Raw genomic sequence first — 14,726 nt, forward strand, 5'->3', positions numbered from 1 at the left:
TCGAGAGCATTTCTCCCAGTATTTGGAAGGCGGACTTGCTGCAGACACCTGGAAATCCTACTTAATCTGAGTTAAAACAAACAAACAAACAAACAAACAAAAAACCCTACACACTGACATAAGAAAACGTCAGAAATCCTTAGTTTATATTTAAGCTATTAGGCAGTCCACTGTATGCCATGGATTTAAGGATGTGTTCTACTTTAACAATTACAGAAACACTTTTAATTCTCCTTTTCAATTGGTGTTTTTTTTTACTAAACACAAGTTACACTGCTTTTCATCTTGGATGCCTGGACTATTATTATTATATTTAAAATATGCCATTAACTCTCAATGTAGACTTAAAAACAACAACACTGAAAGAAATATTAGAGCTCAATATTCACAACTTCTTTATTTTAAAAAAAAAGTTTTTTAATAAAAAAATAGCTAATATTCAAATGGGGAACCTTGATCTTTGGGAATCATGGGTGGACAGGCTTAGATGAAGGGCCATACCGTCATCACCTTTTATCCTTTTGAATAAAGAAGTTAGAATTTGCCCTACTGGGTAAATTGGCTAAGAGTAAAAGAGCCTCAATGAAATAGGCAATTACAATGAAATATCGCTCCATGTGAGCTAGCCTCGGGAACATACGGCTGTGGAATGTGGTACAAAAATCCAGCCAACAAAGGTATGTAAGCACCAACAGGATGAAGCTGGACAAACGTCTTCACTCAGTTCCCTAAACAGAGACAAAGCCAAGAAACGGGGAAGGACTGTGGAAACGATCCCCGAAATCAGCCCTTCTTTTTCAATGACTAAACACCTCAAATCTGACAGCACCAGTTTCTTTTTCCAACGACCACGTGTGTGTGTGTGTGTGTGTGTGTGTGTGTGTGTGCCAAAGACCAAGTAATAAGTCTCTGTAATGAGCCCAGACCAGACACCAGAATAATGCCTGCTTGTGCCATCCATGGTCAGCTGCACAGACACCTGCATGACTGTGCCCTCAGCCCATGGGATAGCAACAGGACAGGCTGGAGGGAGGAAAGTGCCAGAAGGACACCTGAGTACAGCTGAGCACAGGTGTGTCTGAGACGCACCCCACACATCCATCATGTTGGCAGAGCAATCCCATCTGAGCAGAAACACCTGGAAATCAAAGAACAGCACAACACCGTTAGTCGTATAACACAGGTCCTATAGTTATCAAAAAAGGAGGTGGGGTAGTCTTGCAAGCACAGCTTGCCTGCACCCAGCCCCACACTCTGATCCATTTGCCACCATGTCCCTGACCCCACAAAAAGTAGACATTAGAATTCATGTTGGCAAAGCTAAAGCAGACCTGAAGCTGTGTTGCTATGGAACACAGAAGTGGCCATAGAAACGGCGGCCTGGGGAGGGGGAGGGGACACAATGGCAAAGCAGCAGCCAGAGGCAAAGCAGAAGGAATGCTGGAGGGCCACCTTCCTCCTGCCTCTCCATTCCTCTTGAGCAGTAGCTACACAAATAACTAGCCAGCAACTTTCCCCAAACAGTACAGTTCCCTGAGTACTGCTTAGTGCCTGGGATTAGGGTACTGAGGGGACAGTTGTTCCTGAGGAAAGCAGAGGGGAGCCTTTTTTTAACTGAAGTATAGTCGATTTAGAATGTGTTAATTTCTGGTGTACAGCATAGTGACTCACTTAAACGTATATATTAAATATATACATTCCTTTTCATATTCTTTTTCTAGGCCTTTACAAGGTATTGAATATAATTCCCTGTGCTATACAGTAGGACCTTGTTGTTCACCTATTTTACATACAATAGTTTGCATCTGCAAATCCTGAACTAAGAGGGGGAGTCCTGAGAGAGGTTTCAGAGCAGAGGCCAGATTTGAGCTGGCCAGTACTAACAATAAGGATAGCAGCTAAATGTACTGTATGTTTACATAGTTTAATTAACTGTTTTAAGTGCTAATGTAGATTATATAATTTAATATAATTATATAATTAACTAGATGGGAAGGAAGGTATGTAGAGAACGCATTGCAGAAGGAAAAGCATGAGCAAAGATAAGTATTATGTTCAGGAAACAGTGAGATAGAAGAAATAATGAGCAAGTAAGAGAAGAGTCATGCCAGGATAGCATATTCTTCCCTCATGGCAATTCCCCATCCTGAACACTGCCCCCTCTCACACTTAAAATGCACACTTTGTACGAAGTGCCTGTCAGGATTATATTTATCCAGAAGTATCAGACACCGAAAATAATAGACAGATGGCAGTTTATTTAGCTTTCACAGAGAAGCCCAGGGGTAGCTGCCCAGGACAGTATGGCAGTTGCATCCCATGGGTACAGGGTCCCCAGCCCCTCCCAGACTCTACTCCATCATTCCTAGGCGAGGCTCTCATCTGTGTGGTCCAGCATGGTCACAGGAGCTCCAGCAGTTACATCTACACCCAGTGAGAAAGAAAATGTGAAAAAGAAGGGCCAAAGGAGACATATGGGAAGTTCCAGAAGCTGCCACAGAACAATTCCTCTTACACAGGATCCATCACACTTGGCATTGGCCACAGTTTACCTGCAAGAGAGGCTAAGAGATGTATCTTTACTCTGGTGTCCATGTACCCAGCTAAAAACTGGAATTCTGTTACTAAGGAAGAAGGGGAGAATATATGGTGGGGGACACCTACCAGCCTCTGTCCATAAAAATCTACGTAATCTCTTGTTTCCAGAATGTTTTCTTTGACCTAACCAGATCACAACTTCCTCAAGAGTAAGGACTATCTTCTCTTTAATCTGTTTCATGGCATCTAGTACACACCAAGCATCCCATAAATGATGTAGGAAAAGAACTGATAAATGACAAATGAAACAAGCAAATTCTTAAGATCTTGGTAGTGTTTACAGAGACTGTCTATTTTCATGGCTAAGCTACACACAAATAGTGTGATCATAAGATAATGAAACTGATTTCTTTTTCCAGTATGCATCATGGAAAGATAAGGACTTTTTAGAAGCCACGATCGTAATACCATTAGAAACAGAATTTTTTTAAAACAAACAAGGTAGACCCTATACACCCAAAGAAGTCTTTACCTTCAATGCAATCTTCACAGCCCACTGCGTGTTCTCTTTTCCAGCAACTGATGGTGTTGAATCTTCCATCTTGGGAGGTTGTGTCTGGAATTCGGAAGCACGGAAAAGTGATCCAGAACCAAGTTTGATGAGCTAGATGAGCCAAGCTAGATGATCCAGCTATATCATGCCATTTCAGTTTGTTTTAATTATAATGATAATAACTGGTCTAGATTCCTCATATGCTTTTAAAATGCTTGTGGAAAGTAATTTCAGGATTGCAATTCCTAACATCTTTTCAGGAATGCTGAATTAGCGAAAATCATAATTAGTAGTTACTTATCATGTTACGTTATTTTAGTAGAATAATACAGACATATATAAGCATATTAGCATAATATATATGTACCTCTACATATGTATTATGCATATAAATAAACATACATCTTGTTATTTAATCAACAGGATTACACATTATGCATAATGCAAATTAGCATTTCAAATTTCTATGTATATATACACAGACACACACCATATATGTATATACATATGTATACACACATACATGTGTGTATGTATCCCCCTATTATTCGACAAACAGGATTATCCAAAATGGATAAGCAAAATTTTTCCCAATCCAGACCTTCTACAGTATAAAGCATTTGCTGGGTTCAACTTTATCACCAACAGTTACTGAAAAGCAAAACAAAACAAACAGAAGGAAAATACTCTGATAGGCAAATGAAAATATAGTAACAATATAATCAGTTTAAATCAAGTAATAATGTCTTTTCAGAGAAACTGAAGGCATTTTACAGACAACAAGTTTCCTAGGGGAAAACACAGGCCACATGTCTTCTGCCAGCAATTCTTGGCTGTTTATGCAATGCTGAGCCATTATCTGATAGGTGGAGATTTTTATATTAGCCACAAGGAAAAAACTGAATCAATAATGTTGCTGAGAATGGACACAGCACTTCTCATCTCCCTAGCACTTTACCAACATTGATGAATTAAGCTTCCCGCGGTCCCAGGGAGACTAAAACACGGAGTCATACTTTCTCACTCAGGGAAGAGATAGGAGGTCAAGTCAATTGCCCTGAGCTCTAGGGGGAGTTAGGGTCAAGGCCAGGAAGGAGGCGAGAGCCCGGCATGTGGAGTACCGAGGACTACACCTAGCACACTCAAGTCTCCACCCTGCCTCCTCATGCAGTCTTCAGAGAACAGTAGTCTTGAAGCTCAGGCGCCCCACTGTCTGAGGCAGCGTGGAGAATGAGTTTTCAAGTCAAATATCTATCAACCAACACACATTGATTTTCTTTAATTATCTCCACAGAGCAGACTTGATTCTGAAAAGCTTATGTGATTTGAAAAATATATCACCTATTTGTCAGACATGTATAATTTATGAAGGCCCTTTCACTCAAGGTCTGTATTCCAAAACTGACAATATGTGAGTGATTAACATGTTATTAGACATACCTTATGAAGATCTGCAGACTTTCAGCCCTTACACAAAAGCAAGAAAGACACTACGTAAATTTTCATTTGCGTTATTAAGCTCAGAGAATTCCGACTCTCACACCACCCCATGAATCCTTTCCAAGAAACTGCCTGATACAATGAAACTATCAAAAAAAAATCATCCTTACTTCAATAATTAAAGTCGTTAGTTTAAAACAAGCCCGCTTTATGTGGATTTCTCCTTCCCTGGAATGCGTTTCAGTGATTTCCTTCCCATGCATAGTGCTCGCCAATACTGATATTAAACTATCAGAAAATCTTAGGAATTTTTATTACCAACATATGCTCCTGAATTGGAGGACAGATCATCTATTTTACAGGTAACTTAAAAATAACTACTAATACTTAATTAATGAAGCAATATTCCCTTTATATTAGGTGTCATTAAGTAATATTAAATTTAGATATGTGCAAAGAACATGGTAGGTAATGGTAAAATAATTACTCTTACACCTATTGTCTTATGTATAACAAAAATGAAGTGAGAATATATAGATATAATAACCTATAATGGAAAAGAATATGTGTGTGTATATATATATATATATATATATATATATATATATATAACTGAATCACTATGCTGTACACCAGAAAGTAACACAACATTGTACATCAACTATACTTCAATTTAAAAAAAAAGAAACAGACACATCTCCATTCATAAAAAGGGATAAGAGGGTGTTAGAGTGTGACCTGATTGATTTAATCTCTACAATTCTAATTTCAGGTTAGTTAGTGAGAGTTAATAAATACATATTGATCATGTGTCCAAGGAACCACGCCCAGCAGTGAGGATCCAGCAGAAAACACGACCAACACGTTCCCTAGTGAGGGGCTTGGGGAAGGCGTCCTTGGAGAAACACCTAGAGCCTGGGGCTGAGGGGAGATGAGGGACAACAATAAAGCAGACAGAGGCCACTGACCTGTGAGGACCTGGTGGGAGAGGGGAGGGGATGTGGCCGAAGACAGACGTCCAGGAGGCAGGGGAGACGCCTGCGGCCAGATGCTGCAGGGCTGCAGGCCACCTGGCCTTCACTCTGAGGACAGTAAGAGGCCACAGGAGGGCTTTGAGCACAGGGGTGGCATAAACCAGGGCAGGGCTCCAGGGACACCTGAGACAAATCATTATGAACGAGAGGGCCCTGACAATCCAGCTCTTTTTCAAAACCTATGTCAAATCTGAGTTTGAGGGTGATGTTTTTTAATTAAAAAGAAAGAAGAGATCACCTTCTCAAAACCACAGGAAGGTAACCCAGTGTTCTAGAGGTTGTTTTCCACATGCCATGCCATCTCTCTGAGGCTGACATTAGGAACAGGGAAGAACGGGGAAGGGGAGTGACTGATACATTATTATTTCCCATTTACCAAAAAACATAAAGAAACAATAACAGATACCTTCGTGCCCACCAGCAAGATTTAGCCACGGTTAACATCTTATAATAGTTGGGTTTTTGTGTTTGTGTTTTGGTTTCTTTTTTTTTTTTTTGAGAAATAAAACATTACAGACATAAACTAATTTCCCCAGAGGTGACCATTATTCTGAAATTCTTGTGTATCCTTCTTCTACATTTTACTTTTCTATATATATATAAATATATATGTGTATTTTTATTGAAGCATAGTAAGTTTACAATGTTGTGTCAATTTCTGGTGTTTAGCCTAATGTTTCAGTCATACATAATCATATGTATATTAATTTTCATATTCTTTTTCACCATGAGTTACAAGATGTTGAATATAGTTCCCTGTGCTATACAGTATGAACTTGTTGTTTATCTATTTTATATATATTAGGTAGTATCTGAAAATCTCAAACTCCCAGTTTATCACTTCCAATTCCCTTCAGTTACATTTTACTTTTATTATAAACGTATATACCTATATATAATATGGAGTCTTAGATGTTTTTAAATTTTAGGTGGTTTCATACTGTATGTATGTACTGTATTGTGCCACTTGCTTCTTTTCACCCAACATGTTTTTGAGATATTTTCATATTGATACATATAACTCTACTAGAATATATATATTCTGGTTCATTCATTTTAACTGCTGCATGAATACTGTATGATTATAGCACGTCATGTATGTACTGTATGATAAATATAGTTATCAACTCTCCTAGTGGTGGATATTTAGGCACTTTTTTTTTTCCTGATCTCAAACAATATTGCAGTGAACCTCTTTGCATTTATCTATCTCCTGATGCACATGTGAGACCTTTGCTGAGGGACAATGTTTACGTAAAATGTTTTAACACATTAGAATAAAGTAGTCCACTAAATTGAACAAACGTTCTAATTGCTAGCAGTGATAACAATGACAGTGATATGCTTAGGTTACAGGGAATAGTTCAAGGCCACCATTTTCAGGACATATATTCAAAAAGAAATGAAATCAATTTTGTTGAGATAAAGAATGGGCATTTAGAGGTCAACCAGAATTTGGTCAAGTTTTAATTCAGTGGCTGAAGCTCTGCAGGGTCTGATCTATGCTGAAAATCTGGTTGAAAGAGCTAAGCATTTCTAATTTAAGATATATGCCAAGTAGATCTAAATAGCAAGGAAAAACAGGAATAGATGCACCAAGAGAAAAAAAATCTTGACATGTTCAGTTTAACATCTCATTGACCAAGTCTTCCCAACCCCTGAGGCTCATCCAACGTGAAGAATTACACAGAATTAACTATAGATCGATGAGATTTTCAAAGTCTGATTTTCCTTTCCTAATTTTTTCTTTCTAAAACTAACAATTTATGGCCAGGTAGGAGTTGGGATTTCCATTCACATCCTACTGCTGCTTTTTTCATTATCACTCATCAACAAAACTCAAACAGCCACCTTGTCAGAACTTGCCCCTTGGCTAAGTGAACTGAGAATGAAAAATCCTTCTAAACTGAACAGCAGTCTCATGGGGCAAGTGGCAACGCTTCAGTGGGAAGAAATTAAGTACAGTATTCATCCCCTCTAAGGCTGGCTAAGGGTAAAAGACTTAGATCTCCCCACATGACTACAAAGTGCAGAGCAACACTTTGTAACAGCCCCAGAAGGCCCTGCATATCAAGCCCTCAATATGACCACTACTGTCACTCAGACACACCACCCAGCTTGTACCTGGAAGCAGAGGAACACAGATGTTTCTTATTTATAATGAACTTGGAGATCCTCTAATTTAAACCCCTTGTTTTGCAGAAATGGGAGCCCAGTGATACTAAATGTCTCTTCCAAGCTCACAAAGTAAACTACTGGCAAAGACTCCAAATTCTCCAGATCATGCACTTTGTCCTGCATTATGTGGCTTGTACGTACTGCTAATACACATCATGACAATTAAAAATATTCATTCTTCATCAAATTTTCATTCATTAGAAATTGCCAAAACTTTGCAACAGGAGTTCTTTTAGATCATGATTAGAAAGTTCCTGTGGAAGAGTATATTACCATTCTTGATCATCTGCTCTGTCTCCCTGTGAGGGGATTAAGCCATCCCACGGATGCCAGGCTTGACTATGTGACTTGCTCTGGTCAATGACGTGCAAGTAGAAGTAGAGCATGTCATTGCCTTTCTAAGCAGAAGCTTTAAAAGGCATTGCATATTTCCTCTCTCTCTTTTTCCCCTCTGCTTAAGGAAACATGTCCCAGATAGGGACCATTCCTCAGCCTGGATCCCAGGATGAAGAGGAGACACGGAGAAGAGCTGACTCTCACTCACACTGGCATACAATGAATGAGAAACAAATCTTTGCTGTTTTAAGCCATTAAGAGTTTAGGGTTCTTTGTTACTGCAGCATAGCCTAATAAAAGCTGACAGATACAGTTACCAAGAAACAGCAAAAACAACAAAAATGCTTGGCCAGTCATCACAAAACAACTCATATAAAACTGTGAGTAGAGAGACCAACCTAATACATTCTTGTTTTTTCTTTTTATATTCACTTCCACATTCACAGAACTTTTTTTCCAAAAGCAGTGTGAAAAGTTAGCTATAAAATCATTAATAGGTGCTTTTTGTTTATCCTCCTCAAGAACACACAACTCATATCAAAGGAATCAAGACGTGAGAGCATGAACTTTTGCTGTTCTATCTCATCACCCATGGCTTCTAGAAAGGATGCTGAAGTGTAAGGGCCATGGAGAAGTCTAACACCCCAAGAGCCAAGACTCCGGGGGCTGAAGGCTCAAGCTACTTTTCTCTATGCCCATCCATGATGGTGTTTACCCAACAAACACCATCTCAGAGGACAGCCTGTCATCATCTATTTGAATCTAGCAAAAAAGTCCATCCTGCTGGGGTAGGAGAGACAGCATGACCCTCAACAAAGCAAGACACCTGTCTCCCTCCCTTCTGGAACAATAAGCAGGGAACTTCCTCATTTAGCTAAGATCTGTTGAGTACCAACTAGGTACAAACCACTGTTGGGCCTGAGGATATAAAAAAGGACATGACAGACAAGGTCCCTGACCTCAGTTAACTTATATTTTAGTGGGAGACAGACAAAAACCAAACAAAATAATAAATAAATACATATTTTGTGGAAAATATAGAAAGTAAGGTGCCATAGGAAGGAATTACAGTACAAATTGTTTTGCATAGTAAAAAGCCCTCTCAGAACATGATATTTTAGCTAAGATCTGAAAGATAAGATGAATTTGGCCACACAGAGAAAGAGATGGGGAAAGTGTGCTCCAAGTAGTGGAGGCAAGAATCTCAAAGATTATGGGGCATGGATGAGCAGGACATGTTTAGGGAATAGACAGGCCTGCAGGGAAGTGGACCTGTGATTTGGGTCCTAGGACCAAATTCTGCATCAGAATAACCCAAATCAGAGTCAAGGAATGGACCACGGAGAAACAGGTTTTCTAGAAAGCTTAAAAGCTTGAGGCAGACATATTTTTCGACTTCACTGAATATTGACTCTCCTCCAAAGAGGATGTGGCTTTGCTGATGCTAAATTTGGTTCAAGCCTGGAAAATCTAAGGGCCAAGTATATAGAATACTAGGCTATGTCTTGATGTGAGTCCTATGTATAAAAGACTTATGGTAGAGCAAAAATCTGGTAGTTAGAAACAGCTGGACCCTATCCTGTTCTGTGCAGACATCACATGGGGGAATTAACAAAAAGTAAAAAGCCTGATCAGAAATAGACTGCATCTGTTCCTGTCCTCTATGGTCACCCATTTTCTGAAGTTTCTGGGCCTTGACTCCACCAATCAGGATGTGTGTGTGTCTGTGTGTATCTGTGTGTGTGAAAGAGACAGAGAGAGAGAGAGTTTTCTCCTGTTGCTAACCCATAACCCACCTGACACATTGCAGGTGGCCAGTGTGGCTACAGCCCTGTAAGTGAGGGGAAGAGAGGATGAGACGAGGTTGGGTGTGGGGCAGGGACAAGACCACACAGGACCTTAGAGTCCATGGGAAGACATTTGAGGTTTATTCTAAAGAACAACAGGAAGGAACAGAATGCCTTGAGAAGGGCACAGTCTGATCTATGCTTCATACAGACCAGCCTGGCTGCTGTGCATGGAGTAGGCTAGGAGGCAGCCTGGATACCAGGGAGGGGTAGAGATGAAGTGGGCAAAAGATTGCAGTGGCGAACATTTGACAGATATTTGATACAACTTGGTGATGGACTGATGTGGGAGAAGGGAAAAGAGAAGAATGGAGAATGATTCCTGGGATTTTTCCTTGAATGACTGGATATGTAACAGTGACATTTACTGAAATGATAAAGACCGTTGAGCAGAGAGACAAATTTGGTGGGAGAAAAAATGAGGAAATTAGGAGTTCACTCTTGGCCACATTCGGTTGGTGAAATGTGCAAGATATCCAGAGAGTGCCACGTGGCTATACAAGTCTGGAGCTCAGGGCACAGAAGAGACCTGTGGGTATGGATTAGGGAGTTATCAAGACATGGATGCCGTGAAGAAAACAAGTTTCATATACTCTTTAGAAATTATTCTTCTAGAATCACAAATTTATTTTTCTTAAATAAACCCTGTAACAAGAAAGCCAAGAAAAAGGGCCTTAATGGTTTCTGACTAGAAATTTGGTTTATGAATTTATGTAGAAAAAGAGTTATGGAATAAAGTTAGCAAAGTCATTAACAGTGCTGGTAGGCACAGAACCACTTAGGTACATAAATACAATCTCCTACGCAGACATATTCTAATATATACAATTTCTTATAACAGATATATAGTGAATGAATGCAATTTCCCACAACAAATATGTAAAACAAGCTTTGCAGTAACCACAGCCTCAAGGTTAAAGACTGCAGTCCAAAGATGATTACAATAAACCCTTATAATAAAGAGGGCAAATATCCCAGGACAATTCTTAACCAACTAACCAAAAAAGCCAAAAAAACAACAACAACAAAAAACCAGCCAGAAATTCAATTTCACAAAGAGAAGAGCAAGTATATATAGATCTAACCTTAACAAGACTTTCAAGCTAGCTGGCTAATACACTTTATTTTCTGTGCCTTTATGGTAACTACTTTTAAATATTCTCCAATCTTGTCCCTTATCTTTGGAGTGAAGGCTAAGGAGTAGCTCAGTGCTTTGCCTTCTCAGACACACTTGTGTCAACAGTCTTCCTCTCAAGATTTCCCATTAAATACGATTTCTCATTAAATTCCATGGCCTACAATTAATTTCACATGCCGTGTGAGCCAAGGTTGACTCAGAGTACCTTGGTCTTTGTCCAGCTTCTCCTTTCCCAGTGGGCCGGATGAAATCACCTTGAGAACAAGCACAGTCGTGGAAAGGAAGCAGGTGTGGAGCTGGGCCCCAGGGAGATCCAGCAGGACAGCTCAAGCCAAGGTGGGTGACACAGGGAGCGAGACTGAAGAGTGAAGAAGGAGGCACATTAGGAAAGTGTGGTGTCCGGGAAGCAGCTCTAGACATCTGCTGCTTTTGCTGTCCAGTATTCAGTCCCTTTCTTGTGGTAACAGGACCCCAAATATGCTTTAGGAGAACCATCTTTTTGAACACATGGGATCTGGGTGAAGCCAGTTCTGCCTTGGGTCCTAGGGGTGGAGCATTTAACCAAGGCCTAGGCCAATAAGTGAATTCTGTGCCTCTGACCTCAGTGGTTGATGTAGGGATGGACACAGAGTCTAGGGCAAGACAGTAGGGCCAATCACTGTTAATCCCAGGACATTCTGGCTGAGACATAATTTTTCCTGGTGGAGTTGCACATAATTAAATGAAAGAATGGAGTCTATGGCAGCCACCTTATAACTATGAAGGGAGAGTATATATGAGAATGGAGCCAATTTGGAAAAAGTGGAGTCAAGAAATATATATAAAAAGAGCAGTCCTAGTAACACTATCTGAGCTCCTGCAGCAGATCCTGCAGCAGGCTGTACCTAAATCCAGCCCCACAAGGACAGCAATTATACCAGCCAGTAAATTATCACTCAGCCTTATCATCTTTGATGCCAGTTTCTCTCACCAGCAATGAAGTCTTTTTTTTTTTAAATGGAGATGCTGGGGATTGAACCCAGGACCTCATGCATGGTAAGCATGCACTTTACCCCTGAGCTATACCCTCCCCCCTCAAAGCCTAAACTAACGGAGAAAGCAAGAGAAGAGACACTTCAAGGAGTACTCACCTGCAGCATATTCTGATGAGAGGTTTAAACTGAGTCAGAAAAGTACCCAGAGAATTTGGCAATGTGGGGGCCATCAGGAGCCTTGGTGAGATCAGCTTCAAAGCAGTGGTGGTTGGAAACCAGATTCAGGTAGCTCTGTAGAATATCCTCCAAGTATGTGTATTATCATTCATGGCTCCTAATGGATTAAATGGAGCAAAAAGAGCCCTGGACAGAGAATTGGGAGATCTGGACTTCAGAAACAGCTCAGCCACTAACCAGCTGTATCTCCTTGGACAAACGGCTGACTTAATCCCCTGGGGTTTAACAGATTCCTTATCTATCAAATGATTACCCCTCTAGCTCTAAAATTCTCAGTATTTTGTTATTTTCAGCAAACTTGTTCTGTTCTGAAACTTAGTGGAAGAAGTCATCCAAATCTGCACAAGTGTCGTTAGCATTCTCTCCTACATTGCTAAGTTAAGTTCTCCTTGGCTTGCCTTTCATTTCATAGAGTCATTTCACTGAAGGCCACATCACTGTTGTGGCTGGCCTGGGCAGAGCCCTGGGGTGTGCTCCCTGCCTCTGGTATTCCAGACCAAGTCTCTTCTCTGTGACCATCCACAGCTGACACCGTCCCCACGTATCCTCTCTGTTTTAGGGCCTCCACACTGCTCCTATTCTCACTGTTGCTCTCATATGAAAGACATAAATTATGTCTCCACAGCAGCTGTCAGGAGAGTCTCACAGGCATTTTGATCCTCTAAAATGTGGAGATGTTCGCTGATTTGCTTTCATTCTGGGCAGAGTCTATCCTGGAACAATGACTATGCATTGCTCTGTACATCACACTGTGGGCCAGTCCCACTGCACACTGGAGATTAGCCAGGAAACAAAGCATGCAACAAGGGTCAGTGGCTATTAAAATGCATCCCTCTTATTTAGCTTACTTGGGAGCAGGACAGGAGAGGTTAATTTTTCAACACAGTAATATACCGTATATATCAGCACTAACAATGAGGTTTTATTTCCCTGAGTCAGCTTTAAAAATAATGTTGACTTTCATGGTCGATACATTATAGATCACCATATTTATGTCAGAACATATTGGCATGAAAATATTAATACACGAGCCTTGTGTTTAAATGAAACCCCTTGCAACTCCACACCTTCCCCTCGTATTTCACTGAAGCACTTTCTGAAACCTCACCTCTGACATGTTTTACTGAATGTGACATCAAGGCCTGTTTTCATTCTCTATGACGACTGTTTCAATACACTTTGCCTATAATGAGCTTCAAAAAGTATCCAGTTGGTTCTTTCACCATAAACATACATAACTGCATTCCATCATTAATAGGACTGTCAATTCAAATTTATGGCTTATGCATGAACAAAATATCTCAGAGTCAAAGCTTTGAATGGTATACTATTAATAAATGAAACTCTGTGTTGGAGACCACCTTCAAATGTTATTTGCTATCTACAGTGGCTTTAAGAGTCATGAGAAATTTCTATTATAAATATGTGTTTTAGAAAGCAAGTTCATAATTTAGACATTACTAAAGAAAAATGGGGTTCAGCAAAAAAAAAAATCTGTTCTCTTCAATGTATCTTCTCTTTCTAATGCTCCTCTGTATTCACAGAATATACCACGTGCCAGCTGCTCACAGCCTTCTGAGGGGAGCTGTCTTCCTTAAAGCCACCACAGAAAGAGCTACCCTTAGGACGCATCCATCAAGAGAGGCTCTGCTCCCAACTCCTGGATCCCATCACAGCAGCCCCGGGCCATGATGAAGGGGCCACCCAGGCAGCCACCATGTGTGCAGACCCACAGTGTGCGAGAGGCCAGGCTGCGGCAGTGCTATGCAAACAGGAATCATGGTGAATACCCGGCTCAGTCAGACTCTCTTAGGAAAACTGCTATGGTTCTGTGTGCAGAGTCAGCCATCTGCAACAGCAGTGAAGCCAAAGGAAGCCCAGAGGGAAAGCTGAGTCAGGAGAAGGGAGAAGGAAGTAGAAACTGAACAGAGAAGCAATGAAATAGAGAAATAAGAGAGAAAAAGTGAAGGCAGCAGGTGAAGCAGCAGAAAAAGGGTCACTAGGGGTCGTCCTCAGCCCCTCCTCCATATTTAACTCATCACCAAGTCACATTCATTTCCCTCCTAAATATCCACTGAACACACCCATTTCTCACTGTTGCCACCCTCACTATTCAAGTCAAAGCCACCATGATATCCCTCCCAGACTAGAGCAAGTGCCCCCTGTCTCCAATGCTCCCTGTTCTCCACTCTCCACACAGCAGCTTATCTAATCATGTTTCTCTGTGTCTCTTAGACACACACACACACACACACACACACACACACACACACACACGAGAGAGAGAGAGAGAGAGAGAGAGAGAGAGAGAGAGAGAGAGAGAGAGAGAGAGAGAGAGAGAGCGCGCGCGAGAGAGAGCGAGCGAGAGCAAGAGAGTGAGCGAGAAAGGCAAATATATAGACATTAAAACTTTCATTAGGACAAAATCAATTAGGTCTAAATGGGAAAGGC

General features: G+C 40.7%; 1 long non-coding RNA gene and 1 other non-coding gene across 6 annotated transcripts in view; both read right to left on the reverse strand.

Moving 5' to 3' along the window:
* Positions 1–374: 374 nt before the first annotated feature.
* Positions 375–14,726, reverse strand: part of LOC116665607 — a 28,384-nt gene continuing 14,032 nt past the window's right edge. For 2 of the 5 annotated variants that reach the window (XR_004322251.1, XR_004322248.1), the window contains 3 exons: positions 12,195–12,401; positions 11,270–11,422; positions 375–4,558 (listed from right to left, as the gene is read on the reverse strand). This is a non-coding gene — a long non-coding RNA (uncharacterized LOC116665607). The remainder of the gene's footprint in view (positions 4,559–11,269; positions 11,423–12,194; positions 12,402–14,726) is intronic. The other 3 variants (XR_004322252.1, XR_004322250.1, XR_004322249.1) reach the window with 3 other exon arrangements.
* TRNAG-ACC lies at positions 12,062–12,133 on the reverse strand. The gene has a single exon. It is a non-coding gene; the product is annotated as a tRNA-Gly (tRNA).

Source organism: Camelus ferus, chromosome 1, assembly GCF_009834535.1.
Source record: "Camelus ferus isolate YT-003-E chromosome 1, BCGSAC_Cfer_1.0, whole genome shotgun sequence".
In the NCBI taxonomy this organism is placed as follows: domain Eukaryota; kingdom Metazoa; phylum Chordata; class Mammalia; order Artiodactyla; family Camelidae; genus Camelus; species Camelus ferus.